We start from the raw sequence: 6,506 nt of genomic DNA on the forward strand, positions 1-6,506 counted from the left end.
TAACCCCTTTTCCCCTTAATGCAGAAGCTGCTAGATCTTGTTTTATCCTGATTGTATTTCCACAATGCTCAAATTGTTTCAGCTCCTGGCTGCTCACAATATTTTCTCTTTGACCTCCGAAATCTGGAATTTGACTGCAATATTCCTAGAAATTTTTCCTTTTAGGATCTCTTTCAAGAGGAGTTCAGGGGATTCTTTCAACTTCTATTTTGCCCTCTAGTTCTAGAATATCAGTGCAGTTTTCCTTGATAATTTCTTGAAAGGTGGCCTAGGCTCTTTTTGTGATCATAGCTTTCAGTTAGTCCAACAATTTTTATACTATCTTTCCTGGGTCTATTTTCCAGGTCAGTGTTTTTTCCAATGAGATATTTCACATTGTCTTCTATTTTTTCTTTCTTTTGGTTCTGGTTTATAATTTCTGGATTTCTCATAAAGTCATTACTTTCCTTCTGCTCCATTCTAATTTTGAAGGAATTATTTTCTTCAGTGAGCTTTTGTACCTCCTTTTCCATTTGGCCAGTTCTGCTTTTAAGCATTCATCTACCCATTGGCTTTTTGGGCCTCTTTTGCCATTTAGATTACTCTAATTTTTAAGGTGATATTTTCTTTAGGATTTTTTTTTTGGGGGGGGGGGTCTCTTCCAAATTTTTCCTCTACTTTTCTTATTTGATTTTCAAAAAACTTTTTGAGCTCTTCCATGGCCTGAGATCAATTCATATTTTTCCTGGAGGCTTTGGATGTAGGAGTTTGACTTTATTGTCTTCTTCTGGTTGTATGTTTTGATCTTCTTTGTCACCAAAGTAAGATTTGATTGTCTAACTTTTTTTACACTGTTTGCTCATCTTCTCAGCCAAATACTTGACTTTTAATGTTTTGTCAAGGTAGGACTCTGCTTCAATTGGGGATGGGGGTGAGGGTGAGTGTAGTGTCCCAGGCTTCAGGGGTTTTGTATCAACTGCTTGATCCCCCACCATCTGTGGGCCCGGAGCTCTGAATGCAACCACTGCTGGTGCTGTTGCTGCCACTGCTGCCCTCATCTCCTCTACCCTGGGGCTGGAGTTGGACATCAGCTGGACCCTAGCTGGGCCTATTCTTCCACCCAGCTCCCAGAGTTTTCCCATTGACCTTTTATGCTGTCTTTGCCATTTATGGGTTGAGAAATTTGGAAACTGCCCCTGCTCCCAGCAATTCAGTCCCCTCAGGTATGCTTCAGCCTTGTCTGTGCTGGCCCAGACTGTGTTCCACTCCCAGCTTCATTCAATATACCCTTCTTGTGAACCTTCCAGGTTGTCTTGGGCTGGAGATTTGTTTCACTCCATCACTGTGTGGATTCTGTAGCTTTAGAATTTGTTTATAGTCATTTTTACAAGTATTTGGAGGGAGTTGGGTGAGATATCAAGTAAGTCCCTGCTTTCACTCTGCCATCTTGGCTCTGCCCCATCTTCACTTTCTTAAGTATAGGCAATCAACAAAATAATCAAGCCTTGATTTGTAGCATTTGTTCTGACATGTACATGCCAACACTGAAGATGTAATAATCAGCTCTTATGAACTGTATGAATTAGCTCCAGCATGCCTTTGAATTCAACCCACTCCAGACCTTTTCTTTTTAAAAATTTTGCTCCCACTATAGATTTTCAAGGAATCAATTTTAGAGTGTAAGAAAGTTCATATTTTTAGGTTTCAAAGGATTTTTGCTTTAACTTTCCAAAGTTGCTATTCAGTTCTGAACCTTTTTCTTTATCAGAAATGCTTAAAAGTACTCTAAAAATTAAATTTCTTTTATTCCCTATTCATTCCCCACCCCAACATCATTGAATTATGCTTACCTTTTCAGAATAATTTATTCTTGGTTGTAAAGATATCATTTGCCTTTTGAAATATTGTGTTTCAAGATTTAGGGGTTTTTTTGTTTATAGTAGAAGGTGACAAGTCTTGTGTCATCCTGACTGTAGTTCCTTCACACTTGAACTGTTTCTTTTAGTATGCTTGTAGTATTTTTTTTTTTTGGTGACTTGAATTATGACCATGAAATTCCTGAGATTTTTCTTTTTGAGGTTCCTTTTAGGAGACAATTGATGTATTATTTCCAATTTGATTTTGCCCCCTGGTTCTTATATATCTAGGTACTTTCATGACTTCTTGAAGTATATTGTCAAGATATTTTTGAAATGAGACCAATATGTAGAGCACAGACCAGCATGGAGCAGCAGGGACAGGACCCAGAAGTGGATTCAAGGCACCCCTGGCAATAGTTCCCAGATTCCACAATGCACAAATGGCACAGATAGCTTCAAAGGTCAGCGGGAGGGCTCCTTCAACCAGGAGAGGGGAGTGTGGTCTGAACCTCTAGCAGAAGGCACTGCAGCAGCAGCTGCCATTTTTGGAGCCCTCCAGATAGAGCCCCTAGGAGAACTGAAGGGCTGATCAAATCTCAGCCCTGAGTGGCAACCCTGGGAGACCTCTGCCTAAAGCCTCTGTGGGAATTGAGTCACTGATCTGATTCTCAGTTCTGAGCTCCACCCAGAGGTAGGAAGAGCACTGGAAGTGGAGCTGGAGGTGGTTGTGGTGAGGGAATTCAATTACAGATTCTGGGCAGAAAAGTTTTTGGTTGCTGCCAAATCAGTGTGCAGGTCAGGAGAGAAGGAAGCACCTCTCCCTTGATTGTGCCACCTTCGAGGAACTAATAGGTCCCCAGAATATACCCTCCTCTCAACAAAGGTCTCAAAAGTCAAGTAACTGACTGGAAAAATGCCAAAAAATGGAGAAAAAAATAAGACTATAGAAGGTTACTTTCTTGGTGAACAGGTATTTTCTTCCATCCTTTCATATAAGGAAGAACAAAGAATAACATCAGAAGAAGTCAAGGCTGCATCCAAAACCTCCAAAATAAATGCACAATGGTCTCAGGCCATGGAAGAGCTCAAAAAGGATTTTGAAAATCAAGTAAGAGAGGTGGAGGAAAAATTGGGAAGAGAAATGAGAGTGATGCAAGGAAATCATGACAAGCCAGTTAGTAACTTGCTAAAGGAGACCCCAAAAATGCTGAAGAAAATAACACATTTAAAAATTGGCTAACTCACCTGGCAAAAGAGGTCCAAAAAGTCAATGAGGAGAAGAATGCTTTAAAAACACAATTAGCCAAATGGAAAAGGAAGTTCAAAATCTCACTGAAGAAAATAGTTCTTTAAAAATTAGAATGGAGCTCTCCAAACTCGCCTCGGTGGCCGCCGCAGGTGCTTCAACAGCAGCATGTCCCACCGGAAGTTCTCTGCTCCCAGACATGGCTCTCTGGGCTTCCTTCCTCGAAAGAGAAGCAGCAGGCACCGGGGGAAGGTTAAGAGCTTCCCCAAAGATGACCCCTCCAAGCCCATCCATCTGATTGCCTTTCTGGGCTACAAGGCATTACATGACCCATATTGTTCAAGAGGTGGACAGGCCCGGCTCAAAGGTCAATAAGAAGGAAGTGGTCGAGGCTGTGACGATCGTGGAGACACCCCCCATGGTCATTGTGGGCATCGTGGGCTATGTGCAAACCCCACGAGGCCTGTGTAGCTTTAAAACCATCTTTGCCAAGCACATCAGCGATGAGTGTAAGAGGCGGTTCTATAAGAATTGGCATAAGTCCAAGAAGAAGGCCTTCACCAAGTATTGCAAAAAGTGGCAACATGAGGATGGCAAAAAGCAGCTGGAGAAAGACTCGAGCAGCATGAAGAAGTATTGCCAGGTGATCCGCGTCATTGCCCACACCCAGATGCGCCTGCTCCCTCTGAGGCAGAAGAAATCTCACCTGATGGAGATCCAGGTGAATGGTGGTAGCGGCTGAGAAACTGGACTGGGCCCGTGAGAAGCTGGAGCAGCAGGTGCCCGTGTCCACCATGTTTGGGCAAGACGAGATGATTGATGTCATTGGGGTGGCAAAGGGCAAGGGTTACAAAGGTGTCACTAGCTGCTGGCACACCAAGAAACTGCCCTGAAAAACCCACCGAGGACTGTGTAAGGTGGCATGTATTGGAGGTTGGCATCCTGCCCGGGTAGCCTTCTCTGTGGCTCGAGCTGGTCAGAAGGGCTACCACCATCGCACTGAGATCAACAAAAAGATCTACAAGATTGGCCAGGGTTTCCAGATCAAGGATGGCAAACTGATCAAAACCAATGCATCCACAGATTATGATCTGTCCGACAAGAGCATCAATCCTCTGGGAGGCTTTGTCCACTACGGTGAAGTGGCCAATGACTTTATCATGCTGAAAGGCTGTGTCGTTGGGACCAAGAAACGTGTCCTCACTCTGCGAAAGTCTCTGCTGGTACAGACCAAACGTTGTGCCCTGGAGGAGATTGACCTGAAGTTTATTGACACCATATCCAAACTTGGCCACGGTCAGTTCCAGACTGTGGAGGAGAAAAAAGCTTTCATGGGACCACTCAAAAAGGACTGAGTCGTAAAAGAAGAAGCTGCCTGATGTTTCCAGACCAATTTGGAGCTGGTGGATTCTCAATAAATTTTTCACAATGAAAAAAAAATTAGAATGGAACAGATGGAAGCTAATGACTTTATGAGAGACCAAGAAATTATAAAACAAAACCAAGATAATGGAAAAAATAGGAGATAATGTGAAATATCTAAATGGAAAAACAACTGACCTGGAAAATAAATGCAGGAGAGACAACTTAAAAACTATGGAACTACCTGAAAGCCATGATCAAAAAAAGAGCCTAGACATCATCTTTCATGAAATTATCAAGGAAAACTGCCCTGATATTCTAGAACCACAGGGCAAAATAAATATTGAAAGAATTTGCACATCATCTCCTGAAAGAGATCCAAAAAGAGAAACTCCTAGGAATATTGTAGCCAAATTCCAGAATTCCCAGGTCAAGGAGAAAATATTGCAAGCAGCCAGAAAGGAACAATTTGAGTATTGTGGAAATACAATCAGTATAACACAGGATCTTGAAGCTTATACATTAAGAGATCAAAGGGTTTAGAATAGGATATTACAGAAGTCAAAGGAACTGGGATTAAAACCTAGAATCACCTTCCCAAGAAAACTGAGTATAATACTTCTGGGGGGAAAATGGTCATTCAATTCAAGAGAGAACTTTCAAGAATTCTTGATGAAAAGACATGAACTGAATAGAAAATTTGACTTTCAAACACAAGGATCAAGAGAAGCATGAAAAGGTAAACAGGAAAAAGAAAATCTAAAGGACTTTCTAAAGTTGAAGTGTTTCCATTCCTACATGGAAAGATAATACTTGTAACTCTAGAGACTTTTCTCAGTATTTGGGTAGTTGGAGGGATTATACACACACACACACACACACACACACACACACACACACACACACACACACAGAGAACATAGGGTGAGTTGAATAAGAAGGGATGATACCTAAAAAAATAAAATAAAATTGAGGAGTGAGAGAGGAATATATTGGGAGGAGAAAGGGAGAAATTGAATTGGGTAAATTATCACCCATCAAAGAGGTAAGACAAAGCTTCTTCAGTGGAGGAGAAAAGGGAAGATATGAGAAGGAAAAAAGGGAAGCTTACTTTTTTCACATTTGACTTGAGAGAATGACATGCTCACTCAGTTTGTTATGAAAGTACATCTTGCACTACAAAAGGGTAGGGGAGAAGGAAACAAGTAGAGTGAGGGGAATGATGGAAGGAAGGGCAAATGGGAGAAGGGTGTAATCAGAAGTAAACACTTTTGGAAAGGGACAAGGTCTAAACAAATATAGTTAGTCTTATACATCATGACCATTATAGAAATCTTTTGCAAAACTACACATATACAGCCTATATTGAATTGCTTGACTTCTCAGTGGGGATGTATGGGGAGGGAAGAAGGGAGAGAAGCTGGAATTCAAAGTATTAGGAATGAGTGTTGAGAATTATTTTTGCATACAACTGGGAAATAAGAAATACAGGTAATGGGGTATAGAAACCTATCTTTCCCTACAAGAAAAGAGAGAAGAAGGGGATAAAGGAAGGGAGGGATATGATAGAAGGGAGGGCATATTGAGGGAAGGTGTAATCAGAATGCAAGGCACTGTGGGGTAAGGGGAGGAGAGAGATGGGGAGAAAATTTGGAACTCAAAATTTTGTGGAAATGAATGTTGAAAACTAAACATAAATAAATAAACATTAAAAAAGATTTTCTTAAAAGAAAGTTATGGATTTTTCCAATTTCTAATGATTCGTCATCTCCCCTTGATCCATTTTCTAGGTCATTTATTCTGGATATCAAATAGCTTATTTTTTATCAGATTTTCTTCTCATATTTCTTGTTCTCTTGTCATTGGTTTCTGTTTTATCTTTTCTCATTTTCAGAGAATCTACTTTTTGGGTAAAGTTTAGTGCTTTCTCTTCTAATATAATTATTCTCTTTCTAAATCTTTTCTTCAAGGCCATTATTTCATTTTTTAAATCTTTCACTTCATCTCTTCTAGTTACTAATATAGCCCTTGTGGAAAATCCATTTTTGCCCTTTGAGTTT

General features: G+C 40.7%; 1 pseudogene; it reads left to right on the forward strand.

The window, feature by feature from the left end:
• The first annotated feature begins 3,252 nt into the window (after positions 1 to 3,252).
• On the forward strand, positions 3,253 to 4,497 carry LOC140531367 (large ribosomal subunit protein uL3 pseudogene; annotated as a pseudogene).
• The last annotated feature ends 2,009 nt before the right edge of the window (positions 4,498 to 6,506 follow it).

The sequence above is a fragment of the Notamacropus eugenii genome, chromosome 3 (assembly GCF_028372415.1).
Source record: "Notamacropus eugenii isolate mMacEug1 chromosome 3, mMacEug1.pri_v2, whole genome shotgun sequence".
Classification (NCBI taxonomy): domain Eukaryota; kingdom Metazoa; phylum Chordata; class Mammalia; order Diprotodontia; family Macropodidae; genus Notamacropus; species Notamacropus eugenii.